Raw genomic sequence first — 19,350 nt, forward strand, 5'->3', positions numbered from 1 at the left:
CAGCCCTCCCCACTTGTCCTGATTTTAATTCTCTTGGGCTCTTGTCCTGATTTTAATTTTGTTAAGGCTCTTGTCCTGATTTTAATTCTCTTGGGCTCTTGTCCTGATTTTAATTTTTTTAAGACTCTTGTCCTGATTTTAATTCTCTTGGGCTCTTGTCCTGATTTTAATTCTCTTTGGCTCTTGTCCTGATTTTAATTTTTTTAAGGCTCTTGTCCTGATTTTAATTCTCTTGGGCTCTTGTCCTGATTTTAATTTTGTTAAGGCTCTTGTCCTGATTTTAATTCTCTTGGGCTCTTGTCCTGATTTTAATTTTTTTAAGGCTCTTGTCCTGTTTTTAATTTTCTTGGGCTCTTGTCCTGATTTTAATTTTTTTAAGTCTCTTGTCCTGATTTTAATTTTTTTAAGGCTCTTGTCCTGATTTTAATTCTCTTGGGCTCTTGTCCTGATTTTAATTTTTTTAAGTCTCTTGTCCTGATTTTAATTTTTTTAAGGCTCTTGTCCTGATTTTAATTCTCTTGGGCTCTTGTCCTGATTTTAATTTTTTTAAGGCTCTTGTCCTGATTTTAATTTTTTTAAGGCTCTTGTCCTGATTTTAATTCTCTTGGGCTCTTGTCCTGATTTTAATTTTTTTAAGGCTCTTGTCCTGATTTTAATTCTCTTGGGCTCTTGTCCTGATTTTAATTCTCTTGGGCTCTTGTCCTGATTTTAATTTTTTTAAGGCTCTTGTCCTGATTTTAATTCTCTTGGGCTCTTGTCCTGATTTTAATTTTTTTAGGGCTCTTGTCCTGATTTTAATTCTCTTGGGCTCTTGTCCTGATTTTAATTTTTTTAAGTCTCTTGTCCTGATTTTAATTTTTTTAAGGCTCTTGTCCTGATTTTAATTCTCTTGGGCTCTTGTCCTGATTTTAATTTTTTTAAGGCTCTTGTCCTGATTTTAATTTTTTTAAGGCTCTTGTCCTGATTTTAATTCTCTTGGGCTCTTGTCCTGATTTTAATTTTTTTAAGGCTCTTGTCCTGATTTTAATTCTCTTGGGCTCTTGTCCTGATTTTAATTCTCTTGGGCTCTTGTCCTGATTTTAATTTTTTTAAGGCTCTTGTCCTGATTTTAATTCTCTTGGGCTCTTGTCCTGATTTTAATTTTTTTAGGGCTCTTGTCCTGATTTTAATTTTTTTAAGGCTCCTGTCCTGATTTTAGTTTTTTTAAGGCTCTTGTCCTGATTTTAATTCTCTTGGGCTCTTCTCCTGACTTTCCTTTTTTTAACGCTCTTCTCCTGTTTTTCATTTCTCTTAGGCTCTTCTCCTGATTTTAGTTTTTTTAGGCTCTTCTCCTGATTTTAATTTTTTTAAGACTCTTCTGATTTTTATTTTGTTAGGTTCTTCTCCTGATTTTTATTTTTTTAGGCTCTTCTCCTTATTTTAATTTTTTTAAGCTCTTCTCCTGATTTTTGTTTTGTTAGGCTCTTCTCCTGATTTTAATTTGATGGGATCTTCTCCTGATTTTAATTTGATGGGATCTTCTCCTGATTTTAGTTTTTTTAGGCTCTTCTCCTGATTTTTGTTTTTTAAGGCTCTTCCTCTGATTTTTATTTTTTTAGGCTCTTCTCCTGATTTAATTTGATGCGACCTTCTCCTGATTTTAATCTTTTTAGGCTCTTCTCTTGATTTTAATTCTCTTAGGCTCTTCTCCTGATTTTAATTTTTTTAGGCTCCTCTCCTGATTTTAATTCTCTTAGGCTCTTCTCCTGATTTTTTTTTTTTAGGCTCTCTCCCGATTTTCAGTTTAAGGCTCTTTTCCTAATTTTAATTTTTTTAGGCTCTTCTCCTGATTTTAATTTTTTTAGGCTCTTCTTCTGATTTTAATTTTTTTAGGCTGTTCTCTTGATTTTAATTCTCTTAGGTTCTTCTCCTGATTTTAATTCTCTTGGGCTCTCCTCCTGATTTTTATATTTTTAGACTCTTCTGATTTTCATTTTTTTAAGCTCTTCCCCTGATTTTCAGGTTTTTTTTAGGCTCTTCTGATTTTCATTTTTTTTTAGGCTCTTCGCCTGATTTTAATTCTCTTAGGAGAAGAGCCTAGAGAATTAAAACCAGGAGAAGAGCCTAATTACAAAAGTAAATTTTCAAACCACTCAGCAATTACAAGCCAATTATCCGATTTCCCAAAAGAACTACATGAACAAATACGGTTATAAAGCAAAAAAAATGCAACGAGCAAAAAAAGCGCTTAGCAACACTGCCCCCTGGTGACAGAGAAAAGGAATTGCACATATATTTGATATGAAATACTGCCACCTGCTGACGGAAAACAAAAACTGCATTGAAAAAATTTTGAACGGCGCATGCGCAGTCGTTGGCAAGACGCCGGCGATCACGTGGTAAGTAAGGGCAGGCAGGAGAGGGACCGGCGACGCAGGCGCAGTGGCTCTCGTGCCGGTGCAGCGCTCCCTGCTCGAGTTAAGGGCCGGTTCCGGCGGCAGAGCGGGACTTGCGGTCTCCCGTCTCTCCCGGGGTGTGTGGGGGGGGAATAACGTGAAGATTTCTTGGGGTGAAAGCGCAGAAATTAGCGAGGAGGGACGCTAATTTGGGTAAAGTCGGTCACCGGAAGTAGAGAGCGACCGAAAGTCCTCCAAGGCCCCGGCCCGGAAGTCCGCCAAGCCCACAGTAAAGATGGCGCCGCCAGGACCGGAATGACCACACTAAAGATGGCGGCGAGAGGCCCCCTCGCCTCAGAGAGGCGTTTATCCTGTTGCCTGACCTCCGCCGCGACCCGGACCCCCGCCCCGCGCCCGCAGCGCCGTCTCGCCGCGCCGCTTCCCGCTGCGGGGACAGGGCGGGGCGCTCGGCGGCGCCGGGCGCGGGCGGCAGGTTCGTGGGCGGCGGCAGGCACTGGCGCGGGCAGCCCCCGTCTCAGGACCCCACGCGCCCACGCCGCGCCGCGCCGCGCCGCCCGCTCGTCCCGCTCCGCTCCCGCTCCCGCTCGCGCCCCCGCTCCCGCTCCCGCTCGCGCCCCCGCTCCCGCTCGCGCCCCCGCTCCCGCTCCCGCCCCCGCCGTGCCCTGGAGATGCTATCGGGGCTGCGCCGCCGCCTTCCCCCCCCCGGAAGCGACCCACGCCGGCAGATCCGACGGAGATCGGCCCCGGGGTAAGCTGGGCGCGTCGGAGGGGGGGGCGCGGCCGCTCTTCTGCCTCCCCCGCGGCCATCGGGGACTGCAGGCCGGGGAAGCGACAGGCAAGTTGCTCGCCTCTGCGGAGAAACTTGCACCTGCGTGCCGCCGCAGGGGAGGGTTCGGATGTGCCCTGGCATTCCACACGCACCACACCCCCCCGCGGGGAGGGTCTCCGCTGCCTCGGGGACCCTGTCTGTGCTGCCGGGAGAGAGAAATCCTTTGGGAAGCTGGGCTGGAAACAGCAACTCTGTGAATTGCTCAGCTTTTTCTAGGCAAGGGCAGGTTTTAGGGAAGAAAGGCCCGTACGCGCGAAAGGCGCCGCGGGTCTCGCCAAGGGGGGGGGGGCGCGCGGCTGCAGCGCCGCGCGCGGCTGCAGTGCCGCTCCCGGCCGTGTCCGCCAGGCGGCGACTGTGAGGCAGGGCCCGGCGCTCGGCGGCGCTCTTGCAAGCGACGCCCCTGGCAAAGCGGCGCTGCTTGGGCACTGCCGGCCTTCCCCCCGAGTGCCCGGGCTGGCCCAGCACCTGGCCAAACCTCTTAGGGAAGAGGCAAGGAACAACTGCGCTTGTTCTACCCTTTCTTTAGCCAGGGACTGGAACACAGACAAAATCAAGGGGCTCTTTGACCTGTGCAGGCTCCGAGCATTTTTCAGCCTTCCTTAGCAGGGCATTCTCACCCTCTGAAAAGCTGAAAGGCTTTAACATCTGGAGACACGCCTGCAGCTGTGCAGATTAATGTAGTTTCTTTTAGGAAACGAAGGGGAGGTTTTCCTGTTGTGAGCCTAAATACCGAGTCTACTCTGCTTTTTCAATCAGGTGACGAAGCTTATGGAAAAAAAGACCAAAGGCCTCGAGGTGAGTACATTCTACCGAGTTCTGCTTTTCGGGTATCGGTTTGGGAAAATCCCGTGAAATTCTAAAAAGCTTCTCTCCCTGTTTTCTAGTTGTTTTTTTCAGCCTTGGTGTAAGTTTCATGTAGAAAAGGGCATAGAATTATTAGAACAGACAAACTAGACTTTCTCGGGAGAGATGGAAGAAAAGTCTGCTGATTCCAGTTCTGCTTTTCTTGTCTGCCCTTTGACTGTCATTTTCTCTCCCCTGCTGTTCAAATAGGCAGCAGTTAATTGCTCTGCTGAAGAGTTTGCTGTCCTAAGTGTCTGTCAAATTGATGCCTTCAACTCAAGATAGCACCTGCTCCTTAGTTACAAAAAGTTCCTCACAGGAAATTTTCAGGCATGCCCATAAATCTCCTCGCTGTTTGTTTGGGAGAACAGGCTTTTCTCGTCTGTAACAGAATAGTCGTGGCATTTGCTATGGAATGCTGGTGGCAGTCTAGTCAGAAGAGGACCCCGTGCTTCACTAATTTTCCCTTTTTGTTGTTGGGGGTGACTTCTTCCCAGGCATGACCCCCCGGGGCAAACGGAGGTGTCAGCGTCAGGAGCCATCCTAACTGAGGCCCTGGGAGGTCAGTGCTTTTTGTGTGACTGGGCGGTGAAGCCGTCTGTGGGAATGACCTGGCTACGGCTCAGTGTAGTCCTAATTAAGGTGTCTTTTACTCCATGTTCCCAGGCTCCCTCTTTCCCTTCGGTCGCCGTGGGTGTGCCGGACGCCTCTGGCAGGACTAACCCTGTGGCTTTTATGTCCAACGTGCTGTGCTGTGTGTGCCTGCAGGTAAGAAAAGCTGGGAGTGCAGTCCCTCTGCTTTGATTGCTGTGTCTCTTTGGGAGTGATTTTGGAGGGGAATCCCAGAGCGATTTGGTTTGAAGGGGACCTTCAAAGGCCAGCCTGTCTTGCGTGGGCAGGGACACCTTCCCCTCTCATCGCCGGTTGGATGCTCCAAGTCCCATCCAGCCTGGCCTGGAACACTTGCAGGGATCCAGGGGCAGCCTCGGGTTCCCTGTGCAGTGTGCTCTGATATCTCTCCACTGGCATCGTGAAAAATTTTGTCAGCACGTTTTGTGTGAGGATGGTAAGCGGGACCTGGGTGAAAATTGGGGGTCTCTGAGGTGCAGAGGGAAAGAATTCTCCTTTGAAGTCCAATGTAATTCAGTTTTGCACGAGTCTTGTCTGCCTTATGTTTGAATTGCTTTCTATTCTAGGCAGTTCTTTTAAATTAAACTTTTGTGTCTCCCCCCCCCCCCCCCCCCAGTATCTTGTACAAGACAAAGCTACCTTTCCTCGTGGGAACGGACTGGCCGGGCTTTGGCAATCTGGCCCCTCGAAAGACTAAAGTGACCTCTTCCAACAGGGGAAGACTTTCTGGCAAGCGGTGCCAGAAAGAACTGGAGTTTCTGGAGAATAAAAGCTGGAAGCGTGCCCCTGAAAATCCCCAGCCCTGGGTGGTCAGTGGTCTGACTTGCACGGACCGGTGGCCTTGGCCAGGAGCGGTCCTGCGGGAAGCGCCTTTGCCCAGGCTGTAATTTTAATTTCCCTTGGATGCTTGGCAAAGCCCCTCTGGGTGAGCCCCAGTGCCTGGCAGGAGCAGAGCGGGCTTCCAGGGAGGTATTCACCTGCTCAGCGTCAGGAACCATCCTACCCGAGGCCTCGGTGAGTGCTTTTTGGACGACTGGACGGTGAAGCTGTCCGTGGGAATGACCTGGCTATGGCTCAGTGTAGTCCTAATTAAGGTGTCTTTTACTCCGTGTTCCCAGGCTCCCTCTTTCCCTTCGGTCGCCGTGGGTGTGCCGGACGCCTCTGGCAGGACTAACCCTGTGGCTTTTATGTCCAACGTGCTGTGCTGTGTGTGCCTGCAGGTAAGAAAAGCTGGGAGTGCAGTCCCTCTGCTTTGATTGCTGTGTCTCTTTGGGAGTGATTTTGGAGGGGAATCCCAGAGCGATTTGGTTTGAAGGGGACCTTCAAAGGCCAGCCTGTCTTCCGTGGGCAGGGACACCTTCCACTGTCCCCGGTTGCTGCGAGTCTCGTCCAGCCTGGCCTGGAACACCTGCAGGGATGGGGCAGGCTCAGCTTCCCTGTGCAGTGTGCTCTAATATCTCTCCACTGGCATCGTGAAAAATGTTGTCAGCGTGTTTTGTTGGACGACGGTAAGCAGGACCTGAGTGAAAAGGACATTCTCTTAGGTGCTGGGAGAAGGAGGACTCGTGCGGGCACCTCCAGAGACAGCGGGAATGGGAGCGTGCTGCGGAGAAGGAAAATTTTAGGGGTTGGGTGCCGAGAAATTTGTCCTTCCCTCGCCCTGTGCTCTGCACTTAGCAATGGGTCGAGTGCAGAAGTTTCCTGGGGACCCTGGGAAATGATGCCGGGTCTGCTAAGAAAAGTGGGGCCAAAGGAGCAGGACCTGGGTCTGCCAGCGTGGGAGAAACAAGGGACGGGTCATCCTCTGCCTCCAGGAGGGAGGGCAGCAGGAAAGGCCACGGACTAAAGCACTGAAGTGCCGTTCCCCAGGGAGCCCCTGCCCAGCACTGAACTTGCTTCTGCACTTGCTGTCCCTTTCCCAGCGGAGCCGAAGCGTCGGGTGCGGCTGCCGGGGGGATGGAGCTGCCAAGGACAAACTGGGAGGGTGTTTGCAAGGGAAGGGGGTAGAAGGAGCTCTTGATGTGCTTTTTTTACTTCTTCATCCCGCAGAATTGCCACGAGAGGAAATACTTCAGAGGGGCTTCCCTCCAGATAAGCCCTGAATATGCCAGGAGGTTTCAGCCGGGAGGAAAGGAGCTGTGGAAGAAAAGCAGCCTAAAAATAGCCAGTGGGGATCATCAGGTTTTCCAGCCAAGAAGAACAAGGAGAGAGATGAGGGAATCGGGTTCCAATTCCTAATGATTTGGTGGGTGCAGGAATGGTTTCTGTTTGTTTTCCAGTCCCTTTGGATTCCTGGGATGATTTTAAAATGATGGCTTTAGCAATCAACTAAATCGCAGATGTTGTTTTTGAGAGGAAATGATGCCAAATAAATGCAGAGAGAGAGCATGGAATCATCCTGGGATCCTGGAGTGGTTTGGGTTGGAAAGGATCTCAGGGATCATCTGCTTCCACCCCCTGCCACAGGCAGGGACACCTTCTAATAGACATCCAGCCTGGCCTTGGCCACTTGCAGGGATGGGGCAGCCACAACTTCTCTGTGCCAGGCCACCTCCCCACCCTCCCAGGGAAGAATGTCTCCCTTCTGTGCAATCTTTCCCTTTCTTCTCTGCAGGAAGTGGGCTGGGACAAGGGAATTGGCTCCCACGAGGTCGAGGATCAGAGCGGGCTCTGCACAGGGGACGACTTCCACTTCCGAACGGGGAAGGGCACCTTCGTGCCCACCCCTGGCAAACTGGGAGAGAGTAACATCTGCCTGCAGCTGGCTGGAGTTCCCGTTGGCTCTGGGCTTTCTGTTCATGGGCCGGGGATCATGGCCAGAGTCCTTCAAACCTGGGGAACAGTGGCCTTCACACCATCCCTGCAGCGCGTCCAGGGCAGGCTGCTGCCCATCGGCCCCTGATCGCAGGTGGATGTAGAAGTGATGGTGTTTAAGGAATGCTGATTGTATTTCCCTGACTTTAGCCATGTGGTCATTAAAAAGAGAAAAATAACAAGTCTATGGAAATCCCCTGCACTTGGGAGCTTGCAGCGCTCTGGATTAAACTTGGCTCTCTAACGTTAAAACTGTGGGCGAGGGGCGGTGGCCGAGCAGGGCCAGCGGCGGGGCCGGACGGGGCCGGCCCGGGGGTCCCTTCCCCGCGGGGTCGCAGCCGCGGGACCCGCCCCCGCCCCGCGCGGCCCCTCCCGGCGCGCCCCGCCCGTCCTTGGGGGCTGCGGCCGCTCCCGGCGCTGCCGAGGCTGCCGGGGAGGGACCGGCCTGTGCTGGGGGCACGGGGTTCGTTCCTTGGGTTCGAGGGCGGCAGCGGGAGCGGCGCTGCGGGGCGGGACGTGCGGGAGGTGCCGGGTGAGGGCGGGGAAGCCGCGGCGGGGCCCGGGGGCTGCAGCTCTCTGGCTTCCCGACTGGCTTTGCAGACATTTGCCACCTTCACGGGAGGCACAAATCCCCGCGGAGCTGAGCAAGGGGTGCGGGGAGTGCAGCGAGCTGGGGCGGGGCTGTGACCAGGGCAGCGTGTGCGCAGTCCCCCAAAACCAGCCCGGAACAACCCCAGAGCCCAGAGCGAAGCGCCGCGGGATCGCGCCGGCCCCGCCCCTAGACTCGCCCAGGCCCGCCCCCCGGCTCGCGCCGGCCCCGCCGCCCGGCCCCGCCCTGCCCGCCCCCAAGAACCCCGCCGTCCCCGCTGCCCGCCTCGCTCCCCTTGTCCCGGGAGAGCTCCCGGCCGGGTCGTGACCGCGGAGCTCCCACCCGCCCTTCCCCGGCCCCAGCAGCGCCTGCCGGGGCTGCGGCGGGAGGCGCGCTGAGGGAATGGGGAGTGGGGCCGCGCGGAGGGGCGGGGTCGGGCTGAGCGGGCGGGGGGGGGGCCGCAGGGCCAGGCGGGCTGGGATTGGGCGGAGGCGCTCGAGTGCTGATTGGGCAGCGCTGCCAGCCCGCGGTATAGAAGGGTCGGCGGGGCAGGTGTGGCCGGTTGCGTCTGAGGGTGTGGCCCAGCTGCTGCCCGGGCTGCGGAGGTGAGAGCGCCTTGTCCGCTGGGTTTATGGACCGAGGGAGCTGGGGGGCGTTTAGGTGCGCGTTGTGCTGGGCAGCGGGGGCCGGGTAAGCCCGTTACCTGCCGGGTAACCCCGGGGAGAGCCGTGGCATGGCTGTGGGGCCTGTGCTCTCTGGGTGTCTCAGGTTTTGCTTTGAAATTCCAAACCCTTTCCCCGTGCAGGGTTATGAGGCAAAGACTGCTTTAACTTGGTTTTTTTGTGCTGCGTTAATGCTTTTTGCTCGTTCTGTGTCCATTTGCAGCCTCGCTCGTGGTTTCCCCTGGTGTGGAGGCGAGTTGTGCTTCCTGCTGGGAGAGAGAACGGCCTTGGGAAGCTGCTCCATGAGCCACAGCTGTGCCGAGCCCGGCAGTCTGTCCAGGTAAGAGCAGGGCTTATACTCCCAGGGAGGAGCTGGGGTTTGCTGTTGGAAGATAGAATGTACCCATGCCTTTAAATGCAAGGACAGGCAGAAGCTGGGAGGGACCCTGAGCAGGTTTGGTGGAGGTTTTGGCCTCCAAACCTCCAGGTTTGGAGGCCGCCATCTTAAGTGTGGCCTTGGCTAAGTTCCGGTCCTGGTGGCGCCATCTTGAGTGTGGCCTCGGGGCGGACTTCTGGGCCACGGCCGCCATCTTTGATGTGGTCTCGGCACAGTTTTAAAAGACCTTGACTGTGGGGGAAGTGTCCAGGAAAAATGATTCCTTTTTTGCAGGGAGGCAGTTTGCAAGGACAGGTGAGTTGCTGTGCTCTCTAGCAAAAATACTCCCCTTGGGATGTCCAGGGTGAGGAAATGTTTGCCACGTGTGGGCTGGAGAAAAGGTGTGTGGGTGCCTGAGTGTGACAGCCGTGGGTGTGCAGGAAGGGGGTTCTGGTGCCATTGGAGCTGCCAGGGAGCCAAAAAGGGCACAGTTGTCTGAAAAAGGCAAAATGTTTTAGTCTCTGTTGACAACTGTACCAAAGGAGATGCAAATTTTCCCTTTCTCATCTGCAGACTTCACAATGCTCCCCAGGAAAGGAAGCTTTAGATTCCTCCCCAGCTTTATGCTAACGGTTTCCTTCCTCCTGTCTCAGCACCCTTTCTGCTATTGGGAGAGCACAAGGTGGATGGAGAGGATCCCCAGGCATCTGCAGGCACAAGGGACTCATACAACTGCGATTTTCCTATGCCCCTTGTGAAAGGGACTTTCAGGATACTCTTGGGAATGTGCCAGCTCTCCTGCTGAAGCTTTTCTATGGAATATTTGAACACAAAGAGTAAAACTAAAATCAGGTCTGTTCTGGAGTATGTTACACTTGTGCAAAGCTCCTTTCCTCTGTTTATTTTCTGTTCTGGAAAGAACAATCTGGGGTTCCTGGGCACTTCCTATTGAGTGATTCCATGAAAATAATTTTGTCCTGAAAGCAGAAAGGAGCTGTCTGTGGAAGGTCAGATGTCCATGCTAAAAGCTTTATGCTTTTCAGACAGTAAAGTCTTAAAATATATAGCAGAGCTATATATGGCAATGAAGAGGATTACACTCAAATGCAAGGTTTTTAAATTTAATAATTTTGTGTGCTGTGTCGGTAAGGTACTTTTGTAATTTGTTATCTTGTTTTCTTTTCCTTAGGAGCCTTGTGTCTTTTGAGATCTCCTGATCATTTCAACTGCAGCTTGGTATTTTTCCACAAGTGTTATCCCATCCCGAGGTGAACCTGCTCTGTGTTGAGGATGGCTACAGACACCCAGGTTTGCAAGTAGTCAGTGGGGGGTTACAGCCCAGAGATGGAGCAAGGGCTCGGGTGTCAGCTTAGGAATTGCCAGGGGTGTTTTGAAGGTAGTATGGGTGGAAAGCAGTGTCCAGGAGCCCCCTAAATGCCTGTGAAGGCATCCACTGAGTTTTCAGATGTGCCACTTAAGTTTTCCTCTTGTTCACCCAGATATTCTGCGCGATTACAGCTGCAGTCTTTGGCTGCAGGCAGTGACCCTGGGTGGTTTGCCTGAAGAGAAGGGAGACTCTTTCAGCTCTCCCCATCTGTCTGGGTGACTTTGGTTAGGGTTTCTTTACCGTGTCAGGGGAACAGGATGTAAAGCAGAGTTGAACAGAACAGAGGCCAGAGGAGCAGAGCAAGAAGGTGGGTCATCACCTGACATCAGCACAAAGATGTGGCTTTTGGCTCCACGTTTACTCGCTGTGTTAAGGATTTTGTTGTTTGGGTTTGTTTTTTCTTTGTTTTCAGATGCAGAGCCCTGGCCCCAGGAGGCTCTAGGCACCGGAGGGGAGGTGATCTGGGTGAGTCCCGGTGAGCAAGGTGAGCATTGACTCCAGGACAGAAGTAAATGGTCTTTTACAGGTGTTGTGGTGAATCTGTGCACATGCTTTGTTTGTTGTGTTTTCCAGGGGTTCTACCACCTTCTAACAGACAGTCCAGTGCTTCAGGGCCCCTGCTGGTAAGAGGTCACTGTGGAGGAGAGGTAGGTAGGAGCTACCCCAGGAAAGCCATCCTTTCAGGCAGTATCTCAGTGTGTACATTTGCCTTTGGCTTTTTTACTTTGCAGAGAATGTGTGCAGCCTCAGAGGGCCGCAGCCACCTGTCAGTTAGGTTTGATGGTCTTCAGCTGTCCTTGTGAGTAATCTCCTAGTATTACGAGGGTCATCAATTAAGGCTGGACCTTTTCTGGTTGCAGGTGCCATCCAGCCTGTGTTTGGCAATGGAGGAGCATTGAGGTTGAGTCGGGGAGGTAGTGAGGAGGTGCTGGGGTCTCCCTTACTTTCAAACACACCACGTGACTTTTTTTCTCACTCCCCTAGGTACGGCACACGGTGACGGCAGCAGCCTCCGACTGGGGTCGGAGCCAGTGGCCCGAGAACCTCTCAGCTCAGGGGATGGTGAGTAGCCAATTGCAGGGTTATCTCCCACGTGCTGCTGAACTCTTGTCTCAATTCCAGTTTTCTTTCTCGTAGCTGACTGAGTCAGGGATCACAGGACCCTCTGAGCCAGCCAGGTGTCCTTCCTTTACATGGAAGATGGATTCACATCCCCAGCTGTGGGAAAGATAAGTGGAGGACTAGCACCTGGAGAGGGGATGAGAACTGGGTCCAGTTTTATGGTTAGGAGGGAGGGATTTTCAAATGAGCACAGGGGAAAGGGTCTGCCCTAACAGGCCCTTGGCACACATAGGAGGAGCAGTTTACTTTTCATCACTGGAGTAGAATGTGCAGGGCAGAGGTGTTCAGGTCTGTGTCGTGTCCTTTGTTCAGTCTGTGTTTTGTGTCTTAAAATTCACAATCACGGTGTCCTTTCTCAGAGTTCTCTCTCCTCGTTGCACCAGAGCGCTTGTCGGGAAATGTGTCCTTGGAGTTTGTGTTGGACCTGGAACTGCTCTGCCCTGCAGTGCAGACTTGGGGGTAGGTGGAGTAGAAAGGAGACTTTCCAGTTAACCTGTGGATAGGCTTAGCCACTGAGGGCAGGACCTTAAAGTTAGGTCAGTATTTGTTTGTGCAGGCTGTCTTTGGACCCCAGATGGCTTGTCTAAGGAGAAATTAGAATTGCACAGCAGTTAAGGTCCCTCCATCTATATGACTGACTTTGGTAACTCATTTCTATGCAGCGTCAGAGGGGCTGGATGTAAAGCAGAGATAAACAGAAGAGGCTGGAGGAGCAGAGTCAGAAGGTGGGTTCTCATGTGAGGTGAGAGCCAAGACATGACTTTTGGCCCTAGGTTTACTTGATCATTTGGATGGTTTGGTGGTTTAGTTTTGGTTTTTTGTGTTTTTTTTTCAAGATGCAGAGCCACCGGCCCAGCAGACGATAGGCACTAGAGGGAAGGTGAGCCTGGTGAGGAAGGTGAGCAGGGACTGCAGGACAAAATTAGATGCTTTTTTGCAGGCGGTGTACTTGTGGTGAATCTGTGTACATACTTGTTTTTTTGTTTTCCAGGCAATGCACCGACTTCTGACGTACAGTCCAACGTGATGGGGACCCTGCCTGTAAGAGGTCACGGGCAGGGGGTGTCAGACAGAAACTGCCATGGGGGCAGCAAACTCTTGGGCAGTATCTCAGTGCTCACATTTGCCCCTGGGTTTTTTTTTGCAGGAGATGTAGACAGCCTGACAGGGCCGAAGCCAACTCACAATGAGGAGATGGACACGGTTTGGTCCCCTGGAGCTGTCCTTGTAGGTAATCTCTGAGTATTAAAAGGATCAGCAATGAAGCACTGAGCTTTTCTGATTGCAGGTGCCATCCGGGTAACCTTTGGGAGCAGATGAACATTGGAGGTGAGTCGGGGGGGAGGTAGGAGGAGCAGGGATCCACTGCAGCTTTAGAAATGCCCTTTATTTTTGTCTCTCTCTTGCTCAGGTATCCCAGAAGATGACAGCACATTGTCCAAGTCTGGTCAGAGCCAGTGACATGAGGACCTGCCTCGGTGCCAGTGAGTAGAGGGATCATCGGGGCTGGGGCCATGTGCCACACTACTCAGATATGGTGTCTGGTTTTCTTTCTTAGAGTTGACTCCGAGTACTCTCAGGATGACAGGAACCTCTGAGCCAGCCCAGGTGCCCCTCCTCTGCATCAAAGATGGATTCACATCCCCGGCTCTCGGAAAGATAAGTGCAGGGCAAAGACCCAGAGAGGGGTTGGGAGTCGGGGCAAGTATGTGCATTGCCCGGAGGGATTTTTGCAATTAGTATGGTGCAATGGGTGTCCTGTAGCAGGTTATTTAGAGACCTCAAAGGAAGGGCTTACTTTGTATCATTGGATTCCCATCTGCAGGGCAGAGCAGTTCAGGTCTGTGTCACATCCTTTGTCTCCTCCATGTTTTGTGTCCTTCGTCTCTTAATTGTGTCACATGGTGTGTGTCATCACAGGTATGGGGTGTCTCACTTGGGGTCAGCCTGGAACTGCTCTGCCCTGCTACGTGGATCAGTGGGTAGATAGAATATTGCTCAGGGTCCCACATCAACATGTCAGTTACCTTAGTCAGTCGAGCCAATGGCTGTACTGTCCTGCCGGATGGAGCAGGTGTCCATAACTCGTTTGCAATCATTATAGCTGAGTGTTGTGGAGCTGATGGTACTTGGATAGCAGGGCCTTGAAGCTGGGTTGTCATTTGTATTCTTGTATGCTGCGGTCAGAGTTCTCACTCGCTCAGTGGAAATGAGTTCTTTGAAGTGGTTAAGGTCTCAGTGACCATGTGGGTGACCTGAATAACCCTTTGTTTGTTTTTTTTTTTTCTTTTCAGATAAGTGGACACAGTGTACCCCAGACCGAGACGAGTTGAAGCAGCCTGGGAAGAAGGTTGTCTTGGGTGTTGGATGAAGGATGTCAGTTTGAGCCATAGGAGTCCTTTATCTTGTGCCTTTTTGTTCTTTATTTTCCAGATGGGGCCCAATCGGTCTCAAGGCGTAGCAGCTCAGCAGGGAGATGAGCGAGGTGAGAATTTTACTCCCCAGCCGAATTTGGAGTTAGTTTTAGGATGTCATCTATGTGGTCAATCTATGCATGTATGTTGTAACTGTTTAATTTTTTTTCTAGGCGATGCACAACCCTTTGCCCGTCTGCTGAAGGTGCCTAAGGTCCATCCGATCAGAGGTCAAGCTAAAGGAGCCCGAGATAGCCAGTATGAGGCAGTACATCAGCACAAGCCTCCATGTCTGGGTTGTCTTGCAACGGCTGTCTGTCCACTTCACAGTGTGTAGCAACGCTTCGGCGTGCAGTCTGATGGGGTTTAGAGGTTTTTGACTTTCCTTGTGAGCCATCCCTAATGTTTGAGAGCTCAGTGTTTGAGCATTTAACCATTTCATTTGCAGGGGCGATCTTGGGAGCAGCTGAAGAGAGAGGAGCCTTCTAGGTGAGTTGGGGAGGCAGCAGGAGGAGCAGGGATTCACTGCAACTTTAGAGATGCCTTCGAATTTGTGTCTCACTCACTCAGGTATCCCGGAAGGTGACAGCCACAGTGTTGGACTCCGGTCAGGGCCTCGGTGATGGTGAGTAGGGGGATCACTGGGGTTCCAGCCCTGTGCCACACTACTCAGATATTGTGTATGGTTTTCTTTTTCACAGTTGACTTCGAGTACTCTCATGACAACAGGAACCTCTGCACCAGCCCAGGTGCCCCTCCTGTGCATTGAAGATGGATTCACAGCCCTGGCTCTCAGAAAGATAAGTGCAGGGCAAAGACCCAGAGAGGGGTTGGGAGTCGGGGCAAGTATGTGCATTGCCCGGAGGGATTTTTGCAATTAGTATGGTGCAATGGGTGTCCTGTAGCAGGTTATTTAGAGACCTCAAAGGAAGGGCTTACTTTGTATCATTGGATTCCCGTGTGCAGGGCAGAGCAGTTCCGGTCTGTGTCACGTCCTTTGTCTCCTCCATGTTTTGTGTCCTTCGTCTCTTAATTGTGTCACATGGTGTGTGTCATCACAGGTATGGGGTGTCTCACTTGGGGTCAACCTGGAACTGCTCTGCCCTGCTACGTGGTTCAGTGGGTAGATAGAATATTGCTCAGGGTCCCACATCAACATGTCAGTTGCCTTAGTCAGTCGAACCAATGGCTGTACTGTCCTGCCGGATGGAGCAGGTGTCCATAACTCGTTTGCAATCATTATAGCTGAGTGTTGTGGAGCTGATGGTACTTGGATAGCAGGGCCTTGAAGCTGGGTTGTCATTTGTATTCTTGTATGCTGCGGTCAGAGTTCTCACTCGCTCAGTGGAAATGAGTTCTTTGAAGTGGTTAAGGTCTCAGTGACCATGTGGGTGACCTGATTAACCCTTTGTTTGTTTTTTTTTTTTTCTTTTCAGATAAGTGGACACAGTGTACCCCAGACCGAGACGAGTTGAAGCAGCCTGGGAAGAAGGTTGTCTTGGGTGTTGGATGAAGGATGTCAGTTTGAGCCATAGGAGTCTTTTATCTTGTGCCTTTTTTTTCTTTATTTTCCAGATGGGGCCCAATCGGTCTCAAGGCGTAGCGGCTCAGCAGGGAGACGAGCGAGGTGAGAATTTTACTCCCCAGTCTAATTTGGAGTTAGTTTTAGGATGTCATCTATGTGGTCAATCTATGCATGTATGTTGTAACTGTTTAATTTTTTTTCTAGGTGATACACAACCCTTTGCCTGTCTGCTGAAGGTGCCTAAGGTCCATCCTATAAGAGGTCAAGCTAAAGGAACCCGAGATAGCCAGTATGAGGCAGTACATCAGCACAAGCCTCCATGTCTGGGTTGTCTTGCAGCGGCCGTCTGTCCACTTCACAGTGTGTAGCAATGCTTCGGCGTGCAGTCTGATGGGGTTTAGAGGTTTTTGACTTTCCTTGTGAGCCATCCCTAAATGTTTGAAAGCTCAGTGTTTGAGCATTTACCCATTTCGTTTGCAGGGGCGATCTTGGGAGCAGCTGAAGAGAGAGGAGCCTTCTAGGTGAGTTGGGGAGGCAGCAGGAGGAGCGGGAATCCACTGCAGCTTTAGAGATGCCTTCGAATTTTGTGTCTCACTCACTCAGGTATCCTGGAAGGTGGCAGCATATTGTCCAAGTCTGGTCAGAGCCAGCGACACGAGGACCTACCTCGGTGCCGGTGAGTAGAGGGATCATCGGGGCTGGGGCCATGTGCCACACTACTCAGATATGGTGTCTGGTTTTGTTTCTTGCAGTTGACTCCGAGTACTCTCAGGATGACAGGAACCTCTGAGCCAACCCAGGTGCCCCTCTTCTGCATCAAAGATGGATTCACATCCCCGGTTCTCGAAAGATAAGTGCAGGGCAAAGACCCGGAGAGGGGTTGGGAGTCGGTGCAAGTATGTGCATCGCCTGGAGGGATTTTTGCAATTAGTATGGTGCAATGGGTGTCCTGTAGCAGGTTATTTAGAGACCTCAAAGGAAGGGCTTACTTTGTATCATTGGATTCCCATCTGCAGGGCAGAGCAGTTCCGGTCTGTGTCACATCCTTTGTCTCCTCCATGTTTGTGTCCTTTGTCTCTTAATTGTGTCACATGGTGTGTGTCATCACAGGTATGGGGTGTCTCACTTGGGGTCAGCCTGGAACTGCTCTGCCCTGCTACGTGGTTCAGTGGGTAGATAGAATATTGCTTAGTCTCACATCAACATGTCAGTTCCCTCAGACAGTCGAACCGATGGCTGTACGGTCCTGCCGGATGGAGCAGGTGTCCACAACTCATGTGCAATCATTATAGCTGAGTGTTGTGGAGCTGATGGTACTTGGATAGCAGGGCCTTGAAGCTGGGTTGTCATTTGTATTCTTGTATGCTGTGGTCAGAGTTCTCACTCGCTCAGTGGAAATGAGTTCTTTGAAGTGGTTAAGGTCTCAGAGACCATGTGGGTGACCTGACTAACCCTTTGTTTTTTGTTGTTTTTTTTTCAGATAAGTGGACACAGTGTACCCCAGACTGAAACAAGCTGAAGCAGCCTGGGAAGAAGGTTGTATTAGGTGTTGGATGAAGGATGTCAGTTTGAGCCATAGGAGTCCTTTATCTTGTGCCTTTTTGTTCTTTATTTTCCAGATGGGGCCCAATCGGTCTCGAGGTGTAGCGGCTCAGCAGGGAGACGAGCGAGGTGAGAATTTTACTCCCCAGCCGAATTTGGAGTTAGTTTTAGGATGTCATCTATGTGGTCAATCTATGCATGTATGTTGTAACTGTTTAATTTTTTTTCTAGGCGATGCACAACCCTTTGCCTGTCTGCTGAAGGTGCCGAAGGTCCATCCGATCAGAGGTCAAGCTAAAGGAGCCCGAGATAGCCAGTATGAGGCAGTACATCAGCACAAGCCTCCATGTCTGGGTTGTCTTGCAACGGCCGTCTGTCCACTTCACAGTGTGTAGCAATGCTTCGGCGTGCAGTCTGATGGGGTTTAGAGGTTTTTGACTTTCCTTGTGAGCCATCCCTAATGTTTGAGAGCTCAGTGTTTGAGCATTTAACCATTTCATTTGCAGGGGCGATCTTGGGAGCAGCTGAAGAGAGAGGAGCCTTCTAGGTGAGTTGGGGAGGCAGCAGGAGGAGCAGGGATTCACTGCAACTTTAGAGATGCCTTCGAATTTGTGTCTCACTCACTCAGGTATCCCGGAAGGTGACAGCCACAGTGTTGGACTCCGGTCAGGGCCTCGGTGATGGTGAGTAGGGGGATCACTGGGGTTCCAGCCCTGTGCCACACTACTCAGATATTGTGTATGGTTTTCTTTTTCACAGTTGACTTCGAGTACTCTCATGACAACAGGAACCTCTGCACCAGCCCAGGTGCCCCTCCTGTGCATTGAAGATGGATTCACAGCCCTGGCTCTCAGAAAGATAAGTGCAGGGCAAAGACCCAGAGAGGGGTTGGGAGTCGGGGCAAGTATGTGCATTGCCCGGAGGGATTTTTGCAATTAGTATGGTGCAATGGGTGTCCTGTAGCAGGTTATTTAGAGACCTCAAAGGAAGGGCTTACTTTGTATCATTGGATTCCCGTGTGCAGGGCAGAGCAGTTCCGGTCTGTGTCACGTCCTTTGTCTCCTCCATGTTTGTGTCCTTTTTCTCTTAATTGTGTCACATGGTGTGTGTCATCACAGGTATGGGGTGTCTCACTTGGGGTCAACCTGGAACTGCTCTGCCCTGCTATGTGGATCAGTGGGTAGATAGAATATTGCTCAGTCTCACATCAACATGTCAGTTCCCTTAGACAGTTGAGCCTACGGCTGTACAGTCTGTGAGCAGGATTGTCTTGCGATGCCCTGCTTGGGTGTATAGAGTCACAGCTAGGTAGAGTAGCAAACAATGTCTATGGTATGGGCATTTGTCAGGGGTCTTTGGGCTTATAAAATGTATAGACTCAGTTTGGGGGTAAATCCAAGGTCACAGAAGGCACACTTCAGAGTCCCTTCCCTTTTGTCTTACAGCCACCCAAAGGAGCCTCAGGTTCCTGGGGTGAAAGACGGCATCGGTTTTCCCGGAACTTCCGGCGACTGGGGAGAGATCGTCCGAGCGATCATCGATGGAAACTTCTGAGAGCCACAGGGAGTCCCTGCCCAATGACTTCTGGACTGCATCGTGTAGCATCATATATGTTTATTTAGTGTTGCAGGTTGCTTCTTAGGCGTAGTTATTGTATTTTACAACTAGAATAGGAAAAGTCCAGCCACCGTTTATGTTGTCATTTGTATTGCCTTGTACCACTCTGTATCATACACTTGTATAGTTGTAGTCGTATCGGTCCTTATCTGAACGTCACGGCGTCGCGTTCCGTTTGTCAGGAATTGTATATTGTTGCGCCTTTGTTTGTAGCAGTTTTTATGTCGTGTCACTTGTATTGCCGTGTAATGTTCTGTCTGGTATACTTCTATATTTGCAATTGTATTGCTCTGTATGTGAATGTCATAGTGTTGTATTGCTGTGCATCAGTTAGGAATTGTATAGCTTTGTACCTTACTTTGTTTTGCTTTTGATATTCTGTCATTGATACTGTCTTGTAATGCTGTGAGGGGTGTGCTCGGGCATGAGCGGCATGCGTGTTTTGTCAGGCTTGGCAATTTGTTTCTTTTTGGAGTTTTTTTTTGAGGCTCCACGGGAACCACGTTCCCAAGGGAGCATTTTGAGTGTGCGCCGATATTCAGGGTTGGCTTGCGGCTTTGGGGTATGGTGGAGGTGTGGCAATGCAGGGGATGGGTGTGTGTGA

The 19,350-nt window shown here is 51.2% G+C and overlaps 1 long non-coding RNA gene across 1 annotated transcript; it reads left to right on the plus strand.

The window, feature by feature from the left end:
• The first annotated feature begins 10,344 nt into the window (after positions 1–10,344).
• LOC127462547 (uncharacterized) lies at positions 10,345–18,240 on the plus strand. The gene is made up of 18 exons (XR_007900481.1): positions 10,345–10,833; positions 10,939–11,010; positions 11,100–11,325; positions 11,511–11,588; positions 11,664–12,107; positions 12,311–12,373; positions 12,485–12,546; positions 12,640–12,696; positions 12,796–12,851; positions 12,937–12,977; positions 13,060–13,132; positions 13,209–13,311; positions 14,868–15,564; positions 17,134–17,258; positions 17,361–17,559; positions 17,636–17,676; positions 17,758–17,812; positions 17,889–18,240. It is a non-coding gene; the product is annotated as an uncharacterized LOC127462547 (long non-coding RNA).
• Positions 18,241–19,350: the final 1,110 nt, after the last annotated feature.

This window comes from Manacus candei, unplaced genomic scaffold, assembly GCF_025592945.1.
Source record: "Manacus candei isolate 608988 ecotype Guabito, Panama unplaced genomic scaffold, ASM2559294v1 h1tg000131l, whole genome shotgun sequence".
NCBI classification, from domain to species: Eukaryota; Metazoa; Chordata; class Aves; order Passeriformes; family Pipridae; genus Manacus; species Manacus candei.